The sequence below is a fragment of the Petromyzon marinus genome, chromosome 39 (assembly GCF_048934315.1).
Source record: "Petromyzon marinus isolate PM22_M1 ecotype Great Lakes invasive population chromosome 39, UKy_Petmar_22M1.pri1.0, whole genome shotgun sequence".
NCBI lineage: Eukaryota > Metazoa > Chordata > Hyperoartia > Petromyzontiformes > Petromyzontidae > Petromyzon > Petromyzon marinus.
Genome location: NC_133705.1, coordinates 3,205,196 through 3,221,599, shown reverse-complemented (window position 1 = coordinate 3,221,599; position 16,404 = coordinate 3,205,196). Strand labels below are relative to the sequence as shown.

The following is a 16,404-nucleotide window of genomic DNA, read 5'->3' as shown; positions in this document are numbered from 1 at the left end:
GAAACGTCGCATCGAATGAATGTGATTGAATTCTTCCCGTCTGGACGAGCGTAATTGAATGGTGCAACTGATTTTGCTGTGCTGTGAAAATTCAGATATTTGCATGACTGCCTTTGTTTGATTTTGTGAATGGCAAAAAGCATTCAACCCCATAATACATGTTGTTTTATTGGTCGCTCGTCCATTTCATATCCCATAGCTTAACCATTCATATATTTGGATTCCTCTCGACGAGGCGAGCAGTACGAGTACCACCTTGATGGGTCTGCGACGTTTCCTTCCAGAGTTATTACCAAAAAAACACAAACATCCCAGAATCCTCTCGGTTTGGGGTCAAAATGTTGTCGCTTATTAAATCCCATAAGAAACGTCGCATCGAATGAATGTGATTGAATTCTCCCCGTCTGGACGAGCGTAATTGAATGGTGCAACTGATTTTGCTGTGCTGTGAAAATTCAGATATTTGCATGACTGCCTTTGTTTTATTTTGTGAATAGCAAAAAGCATTCAACCCCATAATACATGTTGTTTTATTGGTCGCTCGTCCATTTCATATCCCATAGCTTAACCATTCATATATTTGGATTCCTCTCGACGAGGCGAGCAGTACGAGTACCACCTTGATGGGTCTGCGACGTTTCCTTCCAGAGTTATTACCAAAAAAACACAAACATCCCAGAATCCTCTCGGTTTGGGGTCAAAATGTTATCGCTTATTAAATCCCATAAGAAACGTCGCATCGAATGAATGTGATTGAATTCTCCCCGTCTGGACGAGCAGAATTGAATGGTGCAACTGATTTTGCTGTGCTGTGAAAATTCAGATATTTGCATGACTGCTGTTGTTTTATTTTGTGAATAGCAAAAAGCATTCAACCCCATAATACATGCTGTTTTATTGGTCGCTCGTCCATTTCATATCCCATAGCTTAACCATTCACATATTTGGATTCCTCTCGACGAGGCGAGCAGTACGAGTTCCACCTTGATGGGTCTGCGACGTTTCCTTCCAGAGTTATTACCAAAAAAACACAAACATCCCAGAATCCTCTCGATTTGGGGTCAAAATGTTGTCGCTCATTAAATCCCATAAGAAACGTCGCATCGAATGAATGTGATTGAATTCTCCCCGTCTGGACGAGCGGAATTGAATGGTGCAACTGATTTTGCTGTGCTGTGAAAATTCAGATATTTGCATGACTGCTGTTGTTTTATTTTGTGAATAGCAAAAAGCATTCAACCCCATAATACATGCTGTTTTATTGGTCGCTCGTCCATTTCATATCCCATAGCTTAACCATGCACATATTAGGATTCCTCTCGACGACGCGAGCAGTACGAGTACCACCTTGATGGGTCTGCGACGTTTCCTTCCAGAGTTATTACCAAAAAAACACAAACATCCCAGAATCCTCTCGGTTTTGGGTCAAAATGTTGTCGCTCATTAAATCCCATAAGAAACGTCGCATCGAATGAATGTGATTGAATTCTCCCCGTCTGGACGAGCGTAATTGAATGGTGCAACTGATTTTGCTGTGCTGTGAAAATTCAGATATTTGCATGACTGCTTTTGTTTTATTTTGTGAATAGCAAAAAGCATTCAACCCCATAATACATGTATACAGCCCCTGTAATTCTTTATAATAATAATTAGACTTACTCCAGGAAAACCACGCTGAGTCATAGTAAGGTCCTGAATTTGGTTTTTATTGTAAGATGTTTTCAATCAATGAATAACGAATGCTTACACAAGTGGGGGGAAACCGGAGCACCCGGAGAAAACAAACGTATGTGAAGGGGCAGCATTTTAAACCGTACAGGTGACGATGGCGATGATCCCACTTGCTATAATGCCTTCTCCTGGCCAGTCAGATGCTTTCTCCTGGCCAGCCAGGAGAAGGCACCTCAATGTCCACGGGAAGGGGGTTTCACAATATTTACTGTGTGATACACCAACCCTTGCTGCCTTCTACAGTGCTGGATCGCAGGCTTGCGTCACCACCTTCTGGCGAGTATTTGTAGTTATTATTTAAAGCTATATAGCGCTCACAAGAACGACTCAAGAGGCGCGAGGAGCCACAGACATGCAGGAAGGAAGCCACGTGGTGAGCCAGCACCAACGATTGTCCAGGCTCTACGGTACTCTATGTATGGAGGCATTATTGGCTAATTAATAACGAGTGTTTGTACAAGTGGGGGAAATCGGAGCACCCAGAGAAAAGCCACGTGTGTGAAGGGGCAGCATTTTAAACCATACAGGTGACGATGGCGATGAGTCCACTTGCTGTACTGCCTTCTCCTGGCGAGGCAGGTTATGCACCTCGACGCCCACGGGAAGAGGATTTCACAACATCATTGTGCGGTGATTTACGAACCCTCGCTGCCTTCCCCAGTGCTGGATTTGAGACGTGCACCACTAACACCAGGCGAATGATAACAACAACAAAAACTATACTTATTACTTGGTAGCAACAGGCGAAAGAAAACAACAGGCAAATTATAACAGGCCAATTAAAACAGGCGAATGATAACAGGCAAATGAAAACAGGCGAATAATAACAGGCGAATGATAACAACAGGCGTATGTTTAGAACAGGCGAGTAATAACAATTATTATTTACACTTAGAACTTGATAACAACAATATTTATACTTATAACGTGATCAAGCAGGCCTCAGAGGTGCGAGGAACCAGACAATCAGGAAGGAAGCCACTTGGTAAGCTGGCACCAACGATTGCCCAAGCTCTGTGACCCTATTGATACGTTTTTATCGACAAGATAGCGAGCGTTACGTATGGGGGGGAAACCGCCCCCTTCGGTGCCTCCATGGTCAAATAGCTGGTCTTCTTGGCGCCACAGTCCCGAGCCCCCTAAAAGGTCCTCATGGAGCAAATCAACGGGTGGGCCATTGCCTTGTCAGGGCTCATTCATTGCTCCGGATCCCACCTGAAAATGCTAGGCGCAGATCCCCACATCATTAAAGCCACGGGTGCATTTATCCCAGATATAAACAATTGCAAACTATTTGACTATTTTTTTTTACTTTAACCAGGCAAGGCCCACTGAGCTATACAGCTCTCTTTCAGAAGCGGCCACACAATTACAGCTCAACAAATTGGCTTATTACGTGGACATTAGTAGCCAAATACTCTAAACATGTGTTAATAAATGTGGAGGGAAAACCCGGAGGATCCGGAGAAAAATACACGCGACCACGGGGAGATAACATACAAACTCCAAATACAAAGGTGTCAGGGTAAGGATTTAATACACGACCTCCTGTATACCCTACAAAATAGTTAACATCTCGCTGCCGTGGCGCCCAATTCTGATCACATGACATAGTAAAACGAACGTCGCGGTGCATAGCAATAATTCAATTGGGCAATTACTGAGCGTTCATAAACGTGAGGGGATACAGGAGTACCCAGAGAAAACCCACTCGTGCAAGGGGGCAACCCTCTATCCCATGCAGACAGAGATGGTGCTTATCCCACTTGCTGTACTGCCTTCTCCTGGCCAGCCAGGATATGCCACCTCAACACCCACTACACCATGAACTATGTGAACCGAGTTTAAATTTCTGGCCACGGCGAACATCAGTGGCTATCTCCCTCTTCCTCTCTCGTCCCTGCTATTATCTCCCTCTTCTTCCCGCGTCCCTCCCACTATCTACCTCTCCAATCCGTCCCACCATCTCCCTCTTCCTCCCTCGTCCCTCCCACCATCTCCCACTTCCTCCCCAGTACCTTCCACTATCTCCCTCTTCCTCCCACTTGGCTCTATCTCCCTCTTCTCCCGTCCCTCGCACTATCTCCCTTTTCTTCCCCCATCCTTCCCACTATCTCCCTCTGCATCTCCAATCCCTCGCACTCTCTCCCTCTTCCTTCCTCTTCCATCCCACTATCACCTTCTTACTCTAACCGATCTGCCTAATCCTCCCAAATAACTCCCACTATCTCCCTCTACTTCCCCAGTCGCTCCAACTATCTCCCTCTTCATTCCCCTTTCCTGCCACTATCTCCCTCTTTCGCCCCCTTCCCTCCCACTATCTCCCTCTTCCTCTCCCGTCCCCCCCGCTATCTCCTTCTTTCTCTCCCATCCCTCCCACTTTCTTCCTCCCCCGTCCCTCCCACTATCTCATCCTCCCCCATCCATCCCACGATCTTCCTCATCCTCTCCCGTACCTTCCGCACCTTCCTTATTTAACACCATCAGGTTCACAGACTCGCCCTCGCTTCTCCCAAGTCAAATAGCCTAGCTTAGACACAACCCTCACCATGTTACACTGACGGCATCGACCGAGACAGCCAACAACTATCCGGTCGCCCAATTATCTAGTGAAGACGGCAGCGACCAAGTCGGCAAAGACGACAGTGCCGACGAGACGACTCCACTTCCCAGAACCTGCAACCACGAGCTCTCGCTCTCCGCTGCTTTTATCCGACTCGGCGCGGCCTGGCTCCGCCCTGGCCGCGCCTCCCTTCTCCAACCCACGAGCGAGTTCCAGGGTCTTCCAGACAGGGTCTCTGTGATCCTTGCCCCAGTGCCTCCGCCCTGCTGACAAACCCGCGTGAGGCTCACTGGCGTGTGTACTCCCCGTCCACCGCAGTTGCCGCTGCTGGACAACAACTATTACTCTACAGTTGTACTGTCCTTCTGTACCGTGCCCCCGAGCCATCAACACGGACTCACAGCATCAACACAGACTCACATGATCAACACAGACTCCCACGATCAACACAGACTCACAGCATCAACAGACTCACACGATCAACAGACTCACAGCATCAATACGGACTCACACCATCAACACGGAAACAGGGTCAGTGAGCAAGATGGCGGATGAGTGCATACATGATGTGAGTCGTGGTGAGTTCAAGTTGAGCACCCAGTTTTAAATCTCATTTACTCCCACCACCACCACCACCACCCCACCACCCTACATACAACAGTCGGAAGTAAATGCCTACACACCCTACATACAATCGTCAGTAGTAGGAGTGGGGAGAAGAGGGCATCAGTGGGGGCGAGGCATGAAGCGTTGAGAAGCCCTCAGATACTCCATAAAACCCCGAGTTTCATGGAGTATAATTTTCAGCATTACAGTTCCAATTTTTTTACGTTAACAAATGTCTCGCGATATATTACACCGTATAGTAACTAGATTGGGCGAGGGATGGTCTTTTTTGTTGAACAATCAATAAAGCTACGGTGTCGTACTGTGCCCGTATCCGTGTACGGTACTGTGCACTAAAGGAAGAAAAATCGAGCGGCTGAACCTCACTGCCTCCTTACCGGAGGCTGTAAACATCAAGTGACCTGAAAACTGCGATAGGACGTGAAAGACAACATGGAGAGACAAGAGGGCGCCACGTGTGTTCTTCCATGGCAGCAGCAGCATCATCGCAGGCAATGAGGTTCAAATGGGCACAGGAACTTTGAGGTGGACCCACGAGTGGTCGAGCCACAGGGGCGCGCAATCAGCGACCTCTATACGCTTGGCGCAATCCGCACCGTCATTTCACGGAGCCCTTGTCCACTCGACGAGTGCGACGACGCCGTCCCACCGTCATTCGGTGCCTCGTGGTGACATCACAACAGCAAAGCGACAGGTGTTGTTTATTCATTTCTTGAGGCAATTCGAGGGCCCGGTTACATCACGTTGTGATACACGCACACACCGTCAACATATACTACACCGGTTATTAAAAAAAAATCAGGGGATAGAAAGGTGGGGGAGCGGACCCGACCACAGGTATTGTTTAAAAGACGTCAAGCGGACCGGGGGTTTTAAATGCAAGTCCATGCGGACACCAACATCCGAACGATTGTACCAATAAATCCTGAACCTTCTGGAAGATTTCAGCTCCCGCTGGTTTGGATCAGGGTGATGTTGGGGCAAATTCTATTAATTTGGAAAGGCGGCAATCTTGTGGGAATGTCCTCGCCAGAGAAGAAACTTGTCGCTTCCATGTTTTATTTTCATCCGACGTCCCATTAGCGAGATCCAGAGCGTGACGGACTCATATGGAGTCGGCCTCCTGTAATTTTTCTGGTCTCATTCTCACCACAGGTGAAGGCAGAGCCACACATCAACGTGCCAATGGGGCCACGGTTGAAGTGGTGGGGCCACGGTTGAAGTGGCGGTGGCCACGGGTCATGTGGCCTCGATGTATTTTCCATGTTGAAGGCCGATTGCCCCAAACATTGCCCGTCATATGCAGTGTCACTGAATAACGTGTGAAACATACTGTAGCATATAAAAAATTGTATTTTCTTCATACATTAAATACAATAAACACAATAAACATGAAATGCGTATAGGACATTTATAACTCTCTCAATGACCAAACTTGTATTTTATGAACACACTTATACGAGCAAAATATGACAAAAGTGTTCCAGATTTCAGTTTCAATTGAGACTGAAATCCGGAATCATTACCCCCTACTGACAGACTAATAATACCCGCTCGCAGGCCAAGTGCTGATTCACCTTGGGGCCTCGCCTGGTATAGAGGTCGTGGGTTAAATCCCGACGCCTGTATATCTGGAGTTTGCATGTTCTCCCCGTGACCGCGTGGGTTTTTCTCTGGGTCCTTCGGTTTTTCCCTCCACATTTAGAAACATGTGTTTAAAAGTATTTGGCTGCTATATATTCCTGTGTGACAAGCCACTTTATAGCGCTTTCATTTGTGGCCCGGTCGTTCCTGAAAGAGAGCTATACAGCTGAGTGGGCCTTACCTGGTAAAATAAAAATAGATTAGTTTTGTTAGTTTATTTTGTGCCACAGGGGGACAGCTACAGGGGGGGGGGGGGGTGCCCATTAAAATGGTCGAGATGAGATGCAACTTAAGGCGCTTGTGACTTCCCAAAAATATTATTTATGGCAGGTTTTCACATCTAAACATCCCGGGTGGCATTGAAGCCAAGAGCTCCCACCCTAGGTGAGTAGCTACGAGAGCGGTGCTGTGCACGGCGACACGCCACTTTCTCCATCTGCCTGACTTGGTATTCTTTTTTGTTACTTAAATAAATGTTAATGTTTCGTTTTGTGTACGCGTGTATGTACACCGTTTGGGGAGCGGTGGTGCAGCAGTTAGCGCACTACGAACTCAGCCATCTGAGTACGTGGTGTGGTGTGTATAACATCGCAAAACTGGGGAGGACAAAGGCAGCCAGACGTGGGGCTGGCCACACAACCACTTCTGTGCCATGCCGGCCATCATAGTTGCTACCCGTTAACAGCACTTGCCCCAGCAATCTGTTAACGGCGATATGGCGTACCTTTGTCTTTTTGTACAATTGTGTGCTTCTGTGTGCGACGCATGCGACGATGTAAATGTTTGTGTTTGATAAATGTACATCCGCAATGTGTGTGTGACGCGTATAATGCGCGGGTGTGACGAGGGTTGGAACAGCGATTCACGCACTGCCCTATCCACGCGGCGACCTCTCCTCAACGTCTCGAGCCTCGGCGGAGAGCGCCGCGAGGTTCGACTCCAACTCCGGCTTTCCAGGGACAAACCCCCCCCCAATGCCCCTCCCCCCAGGCCCATGGGGGGGGAAGTCGCCCCCCTCCCTCACTCCACGCTCAGGAACTTCCTCTTCTTCGCCGTGTTCATGTACGCCAAGGCCACTCCACCTCGGCGGTGGCCGCGTTGTCCAGCGTGCCCAGTTTAATCTCATAGACTGCGCGACACACAAAAGCAAAGATCCACCCCATGCAGCCTTTAACAGACGGAGTGGGAAAAGCGCTGTTCGTGTGTTAGCATGTAGGAAAGCCAGCACGGCACACCAAGGGGTGGGTGTGGGTGGCCAGCATTACGTCCGATCATCTTTGAATTTACACATCGCATCCGGGGTGGGGGAATGCGAGTCGGGTCACGGTACAGCGAATGCGACCAGAGCAGCGACCCCACCGACTCAAGTTCCGATCCGCTCTACAAGTCACCCGCGAGCCACCTAGCCCGAGGCTAGACTCTTACATTCAGCCCATCATCCTCTCAGGGGTCGATAAAATTTACAACCACTTCGTAGGGAAGTCCACAAGGAATGTGGAATTTCCACCGCCTCTGCAGGGGTGTAAAGTGGAGACGAGTAACAATGTGTCAGGCAGACTTACGCTCCATTTCGAATCACGGTCCCACCTCCTTCAACTCGATGTCCTTGCCGTCGCGCTTGTAGACGTTGTGCCTGTTGGGAGGGAAGGGGGGGCACAGATGTCACGGGAGGGGTCGTGGCAAGTCACACGGACGGCGCTGGACTCTCATTACGCGTCCTCGCAGACGTTTGCCAGTTAGAGGCCAGCGGCCACCCTGTTTAAAACTGCGGATGCATTAACAAATGAACAACATTACGCGCCTTCAGCTTCAGAGATGGCGTTAAATAAAAACTGTGCTGTTGCTCGAAAACTAAAGTAAAACGAAACTATTTTTATTTTACCACTGAGCTATGTAGCTCTTTTTCACATAAAAATGTATAGCAGCAAAATACTCGAAATTCAAGTTTCTAAATGTGTAGGGAAAAACCCGGAGGACCCGGAGAAAAATCAAAGTGACCAGGAGGAGAACATGCAAACTCCGAATATACAGGCGGACACACAGCACCTGGCCCAAAAGTCTGCTCACTCTTTCCCATTCCGAGACATCTGCAAGTTGCCGGGTGGTAGGTGTCACGTTCACCGCTGAATCTCGGTACGCGCGAGCGGCTCGGCGTTAATTTTATTTATAGAGGCGTAGCGCTGCTGTTTTTAAAAGGCGTTGCCCTCACCGCAGAGAACCGTAGTGACACGACCGGCACTCTATGGAACAAAACTGTGCCACACGCCCTCCCGCATGGTCTTATGGGAGCCTCGGTATGTCTTCAGGTCAGAAGACGTACTTGAGTTTTTCTTACGGTTCCGTTTCGACGACGTATATGTACATCATGAAAATGAGAAAGGGTTATAGCCTATACGAGGGATCTTTGTGCTTTGGGGATGGGGGAGGAAGATGTGGGTGAGACTGGCACGGTGCCCGCACGCACCCTCTTTCCGAGTCGCGACGTGAAGTTGTGCATCACGAGGTGTGGGAATGCCTCGGACATAATGTCCACGTCCGGATGTCGTGCCGCATCACCACGCTCGAGAGTGTCAAGTACACCGTGGCATCGTACCACGTGTCACATGAACAGCACGCCGGAAAGTTAGACACACCACAGGTGTCACACAGACTGTACTGGAGAGTTAAACACACTGCCCTTCCATCAGCGGCATCATACCATATCACACCACATACACAGTTAAGACACCACAATTCCCCGTCTGCAGCGTCATACTACACACCGCACATCGTACGCACAGCTAAATACACCTCCATGCCCCGTCTGTTGCACCGCATCACACACGTCACACCATGCATCACACCGGGGAGCGGGAGCGGAGTGGCTATCTCATTACACTACAAATCCGGTGACCTGACTTCGATTTCCAGTGTGTCCAAGCATCGACAGTGGGGAGACAAAAGGGGCCAGATGCGGTAATGACCACACCACCCACCCCGCCGTGTGCCCTGCCGGCCTTCGTAGGTCGCTCGACAAACAGCACTTGCCCTGACAGCCTGTTAAAGGCCTACACGGGGGAGCTTTGTCGACTGCGGTGCGTGCGCGTGCCTGGCATACCGCGGTGCTCATGCAGGACGATGAAGTCGTTGACGGCGTTGGCGCAGCACGCCCACACCAGCGCCTGCAGCTTGTGGCCTCCGTGGTTCATCGGCTGAGCGTTCGGCAGGATCAGCTTCATCTCCTGCGGTGGTGGTGGGATGGTGGTGGTGGTGTGGTAACATGACAGCAAGCGGTCACACGCCGAGTCCGCTCTTTCCACCGGCGTCCGTCCCGGCCACGCTGCGTTCGCCCCCCCACTTCCCCGCCCTCCCACTGTATCCGACTCGGGTTGTGTTGTTTGTTTTTTCCATTGCGGAAGCCGAGCCGAGCCGTACCGGTATACGGGGTCGCCAAACCCCGTGTTGGCACAACTGGGATGCACCATTGGAAAAACTTTACTATTTATATTTTACCAGGTAAGGCCCACTGAGCTATGCAGCTCTTTTCCAGAAGCGACCTGGCCACAAATCATAGCTCAACTAAGTGGCTTATCGTCATGTGGAAATTTATAGCAGCCAAATACTCTTAAACGGACGTCGATTCTAAATGCGGAGGGAAAAACCGGAGGACCTGGAGAGAAATCCACGCGACTCCTCGGAAAGAGGCACGCAACTCCAAATATACAGCAGGCATCAGGGTCAGGATTGAACCTGCGACCTCCTGTATACCAGGTGAGGGAGTTAACATCTCGCCACAGTGGCGCCCCCAATGGTACATCTTTCCGTGACCACCAACTGTGCGTAGTGCTACAGTAGATACATTTTCAATGGAAGGGATCGGTCATCGGGAAAAGGCGGACTGAATCGCGAGGAATGAAGTTGACAAAAGCTGCATGCACCAAACCAAAGTGTCCAACGCTCCACCACTTACGACCCCCCCCCCCCCACACAGCCTCCACCTTTCATCAACAACCAGATTTCTTCTGGTTAACTCAACGGATGCGAGTTGTCTCACACTGCACAAGCCCGATGATTGGTCGACACGGCTCGTGTGAGGTGCAAGGAACTGATTCTAAAGCCGATAGAGAACATGTGTGTGTGTGCGGTAATTTAGCAGTTAGCATGCTGCCCCACAAACCTAGTGACCCGAGGTTGATTTCCGTTCATGGCCAACACCAGTGGCGATTATCTGAACTGGTCCTGGGACTCCCCTAGATCAACTCAGCCTCAAATGAGTACCTAGTGCGGTGTGTAAACATCATTACCAGAGAGATAAAGGTGGCCAGTTGTGGTGCTAGCCACCTACACCCTCGCAAACAGCACCTGTCCCAAAAGCCTGTTAAGGCTATATGGGGGACCTCTGTCTTTGCGCGCTTGTACACATGCAATACACGAGGACCCACATTCCTCGTGTGACCCCAAACCCTGTAGCCCCTGTGACCCCGTGCCCGCACCTTGATGAACTGCTTGAGGAGGGAGCTGGGGTCGCGTGAGCTCGTCGCCATGATGTGTGGGTCCTTCACGCCGGCTCAGCGGTACTCGTCATCCATGTGGCTGCTCACTCCTACTGACACGGGGGGGGGGGGGGGGGGTGGATAGAAAGAGGTGGTAGATGGGGCAGGGGGGACGGAGAGGGTAGGTTATCATTTGCCATACTTCCCCGTGCAGGTGAGTGAAGGTGTGTGTGGGTGGATGGAAGGAGCGACCAGGAATGGTTTAGAATATCACTCTGCAGTGATCGCGTTGATTTTGTGTAGCGAGCTGAGCACTAATGAGACCTGGATGAGTCCCAATTGCAAGAGTGGGTGGGTGATATGGCAGGTGAGTGGGTAAATTGAGTAAAATGATGAGTGAGTGAATGAGTGCGTCAGTGCATGTTAAACCTCTTTGTTACAGCATGTAACCAACCGTGGTAATCGGAAGTGTGACAAACTAACCACAAAAAGTAGTTCTCAAGAAATGAGTTTGTCAATCTAGACGATGATTTAAAAGTGCAAAGCTCCAGTGGCTTCCTAATATTGTAAGGAAGACCGCTCCAGAAGGAAGACTGCTCCAGAAGCACACGTTATGTGGTGACCACGGCCTTCATTCGACATTCCACCAAAATTTACGCCAGCCACCACACACACACACACGGCCGACTCTTTTCCGCGTTCACGCCATGGGATTTTTCAAAGTCCACTTGGGAAGTAATCGCCGTGCAGTATTATGGTCAACGCAACTGCGGCATTAAACCCATTAAACCGGTGGGGGGGGGGGGTTGAGGGCCCGCCGTTCTCGATCCGCGAACCTCCGCGGCAAAACACGGTGCCACCGCTTGGCAGGAAGGACCGACGGCGAGCCGGGGATGCGCGCCGACTCGGCGTGTCTAGCGGGCGGAGACGCGCGACGCTTATCCCCCTGCCTCGAGAGTCTCGCGGGAAGGAAGAGAGAGAGATGCGAGGAGACGTGATGGTGAGGGATGTGAGATCACCCTCCCCTCCCTGGTCGAACTCCACGGCCTTCTGGAGTTCAAGCGCCTCCCACCGCAGGTCCGTAGGCAGCACCAGGTTTTCTTCGGTGACGACGTCAGGGGGACAGGGGGCAGTGGGTAGGGGGCGGGCAGGGGAGAATTAACAAGGAAGAAAAATCATGCGCACGCATGGATTCATTCGGAAACGCTTTCAACGCGCGGTTGTCTTGTCGCCTGTATTGTCAGACCGTCTTGTACCATCTTAGTCAGTCTTGCATGTCTCATTGTCTCTAGATCCGTCTCTAGTCTGTCTTGCGTGTCTCAACGTCTCTAATCTGTCTCGCTGTCTCTCGTCCGTCTTGTCGTCGCGAGCCCATCTCTAGATCCGTCTTGCCGCCCGTTACCATCGAGCGCCCTCTTGAGCCGCGCCTTCTCCTCTACGAGGATCTTCTTGGCCTCCTGCGCCTTGCGGTAGAGGTACTCGCCGTGCAGTTGCGCCTCCTCAGCTGCAACACCAAACAAAGACAAAGATCCCCCATGTAGCCTTCGACAGGACTGTCGGGTGCAAGTGCTGTTAACGAGCAGCACATTTGATACACGAAGGGGGGTAGGTGGCCAGCACCACATCCGGCCGCCTTAATCTCCCCAGTGGCGATGTTTACACAACGCACCAGGTACTCATTTGAGGCTGAGTTGACCAAGGGGAGGCCCAGGAACGGAATCGTCAACAGTGTTGGCCTTGAGCGGGAATTGAACTCGGGTCGCTGGGTTAGTAGTGCAGCGTAGTGCTAATCGCGAGACGACCATAAACAACAACCGCCATTCGCCACGAAGTGGTGGAGATGTCACCACGGCGCTCGTGCCAGGCTACGTGCAGGTTAAGGCCACATGAAGCGTCGAACGCCCGCTGGCAGCAGGAGGTCACAGACAGACAGACCCAGGTTGCCATTGGTTGCTTGACTGAGATGACTGGCCGATGCACCACCTGTGCCCCCTACTGTGCTACAACACTGCTCCCACCTACACAAACTCTCTTGGGCTATACTCTTTGGTTCTTTCGGTAAAGTCACATAGGCATAAAATATAAAATAAATTAAATCACGACGTTTCGGGCGCAACACAAGCGTCCATCATCAGGTGGGACAAACCACAGCAAGAAACAATTGCCGACGTGGGAAAAAGAGCTGCTGTAAACAAGAGACTATATAGGTAAGAGAAGGGGGGAGGATCAGGGAGGAGAGATAGAGAGGGGGGGTATGAGGAGGGGAGTGCTGAAGAGAGCGGGGCTTGGAGTGGGAAGCTTAAGAAATTAGAGATGCGGAAAGTTAAGGCAACACCATCAAGCAGTTAAGGTTTTACCTGGTTAATAACATTCTTCCAATGATTACTCAATTGGTATCCATCTTCTCGGTTGAAGTTATGTCTGTGTTTATATATCTGGATGGCTTCATGAACAAACCTTTGATAGTAGCCCGAAGGTTTGCAGAGCGGCACCACGATACTCCTAGCGACGTCGTTGATTAATGTCTGTAATTAATATCGATGGTGAATCTCTGTAATTAATATCGATGATTCGATTCCACGAGAACAGATTCCACAAGAATCGATTCCACAACTATTTTAGTAAAGCGAAGTACGCGATTCGATTCAAACGTGTTCGTTCCGGTCTCATCAGAATCGGTATTGATTCTGTGCTGGAGGAATCCAATGAGCTATAAAGCTCTTTGATCACAGATGTGCCAGTAGGGGGCACGGGGTCATAACGTCACAACAACAAACAATACAAAAACGATAGGAGTGCAAAGGGAATGGTAGCACACCACTAAAAAGAGGTTAAATAAACCATAGAAGTTCATACTCTTTGGTTCTTTCGGTAAGAAGTCTCGCTCTCCGTTCCACCCACTACAACTGGCGTCAGAAGTAGCCAAATAGTAAGATGAATCGCTATAATGGAGACGCGAAGAAAAACTCGTACCAGGGCTCCAGTGGAAGAGGAGGACGACTCAACACCACCGGGGTTGGCAGCCCCGGAAGGGGGAGGAGAAGCGACGCCGGCCGAGCTGCTCACTGCCCGGCCGCCCGGCGGCTCACCACCGTCGGAGAGGGCGCTTCAGGTGGCTCACTCCCGCCTCGCCCAACTCCTGCACGCGGCGGCATCCATCCTCGACGAAATACATCGCGGGTTATAACCACAACAAATATAATCACAATCACTGCGACCATAATCGCCATAACCACAAATATAACCACCAGCTACATAACCACAAGTATAAACACTACTGCCACAAATATAACCATAACCACCACAACCATAACAACCAACATAACCACCACAACAACCACAATGATGCTGATACACTCTCACACCATGTGGGTCCCCTTGTCTCCTTGTATCTCCCTGTGGGTGAGTGGATGGGTTGGCGAGAGAGTCGGTGGGTTGGCAAGAGAGTCGGTGGGTTGGTGAGAGAGTGGGTGGGTGGCAGAGTGAGTGACCGGTGGCAGAGTGAGTGACCGGTGGCAGTGGGTGACCGGTGACTAAGTGGGTGGGTGGCAGTGGGTGACCGGTGACCAAGTGGGTGGGTGGCAGTGGGCGACCGGTGACGAAGTGGGTGAGAGAGTGGGTGGCTGAGTGGGTGGCCGAGTGGGTGGCTGAGTGAATTGGTGAGTGGATGAGTGCCAGAGTGGGTGGGTGAATGGCTGAGTGGGTGGGTGAGAATCAGTATGTTTTTGCTGGAGGAATCCGATGAGCTATGAAGCTCTTTTTCATAGATGCCCAGAGAGTGGCTGGGTGGGTGGCTGAGTGTCGGTGGGTGTGAGTGGGAATGAAATCTAACCTACACCTCTGCATTGCAAGTCCAGCGAACTAACGCCCTGCGTGTGGTGGGGTAAAGTGTGGGCATGGCCACTTTGCTCCAACACGTCCGGACCAGCGTGGAAGAGTAGACCAAATACCTCTATATAGCGGCCTCAAGTGGATGCCTTTTCCAGCAGCAGGCGATTCGCCTCCACAACAAACCCGTCCCTCCAGGGATAAAAACACACGGCAGTCTGGGAGTGCCTCTCATCAGCTATGGCTCAACACGAGGACCACTCTGGGGCCGGTTTCCACCGTCAGCGCCTCATCAGCAGCAGCAGGGCCGGGCTCTGCTTGAAGCAGCGCCGTGAACTCAGCAGGCGTCTAGGACGTGACGGCTGTGGGCCAGGCGCCTCCTCCTCTGTCTACCCCCACCACCGCCGCCACTGCTGATGTGTGCACACCGCGCGAGGTTCTCACCTTCAGGCTGAGTCGACGTAGAGGAGGCCCAGCGAGCCGCCACTTCAGAAGATTTCGCGACCCACTGACGGTGGCCGTGAGCGGGAAACCAAATCAGCCGCTCGCCACCCACAATCCACAGCGCGCGCCGCCTCCACTCGCCCCCTGCCTGACCGGAAGTAGCAGCGGGGGGAGGGGGGTGGGCAATGGGGGCGTGAGGGGGGGGTCGCGAGGGGGGGGGCATGGGGGATTACGAGGGGGGAGGGGAAAGGGGCTAAAGGGGGGGCCGCGAGCGGAGGAATGGGGGTGGGAGTGCGAGGGGGAACGGGGCGGGGCAGTGGGGGCTTGGAGGGGGGTCGCCAGAGGGGGCACGGAGGGGGTGAAGTGAGAGTGTACGTGTTGGGATTGATTCCACTCAATCGATCCGGCAGCAAGCTCAAAATGTCCGATTTTATCTGCAATATTCTGCGTTTCACAGATCATACAAAGCAACGGTATTGATGCCCGATTTGTATGAGTGGGTGGGTGGCAGGGTGAGTGGGTTTGTGAGTGGGTGAGTGAGTGTGTGGGTGGCTTTAGTAGTTGAGCGGGTGGGTGAGTCAGATAATGAGGCGCCGCAGTGGCGAGATGTTAACTCCCTCGCCCAGAATACAGGCTGTAATCAATTCGATCCCGACCCTGAAGCTGTATATTTGGAGTTTTCATCTTCTTCCGTGGTCGCGTTGATTTTTTTGATTCCTTGGGGTTTATTTTACACGTAGGCTTTCGCGACCAATATTATCCATAATAGAGGGTTTTTTTTTGGGTTAGATCGCGTAAATATATAAATGTGTCGTTAAAACCCACCACCACCCGACACAGCCAACTAGTAAGGGTTGTCACGTAATCAGAACATTCCAATTTGTAACTAGTACAGCACACCGGTGTGTTGGAGAGTCAAGCCACAACATTTACAATCTGAGTACAACTTTTCGCCAGTAATTACAACTAGCTTCATCAGGCGACAGCCAGATTTGTGGAGAAGTTAGTCTGTTTCGTTCCTTATAAAGAGGCATAGATGTGGTGACCACACTTTGGCGCTCTTGATGCAAAGTGGGGAGAGGGGGAGAGATTAAT

General features: G+C 51.0%; 1 long non-coding RNA gene across 6 annotated transcripts; it reads right to left on the bottom strand.

The window, feature by feature from the left end:
• Positions 1–5,605: 5,605 nt before the first annotated feature.
• LOC142930461 (uncharacterized) lies at positions 5,606–15,449 on the bottom strand. 6 transcript variants are annotated; one of them, XR_012946393.1, is made up of 8 exons: positions 15,310–15,449; positions 14,011–14,197; positions 12,440–12,541; positions 11,874–12,137; positions 11,038–11,147; positions 9,663–9,786; positions 8,128–8,198; positions 5,606–7,694 (listed from the first exon to the last, which is right to left on the bottom strand). It is a non-coding gene; the product is annotated as an uncharacterized LOC142930461 (long non-coding RNA). The 6 variants fall into 6 exon arrangements; XR_012946391.1 differs by having other exon boundaries at positions 11,988–12,137; positions 15,310–15,446; XR_012946396.1 differs by having other exon boundaries at positions 12,057–12,137; positions 15,310–15,446.
• Positions 15,450–16,404: the final 955 nt, after the last annotated feature.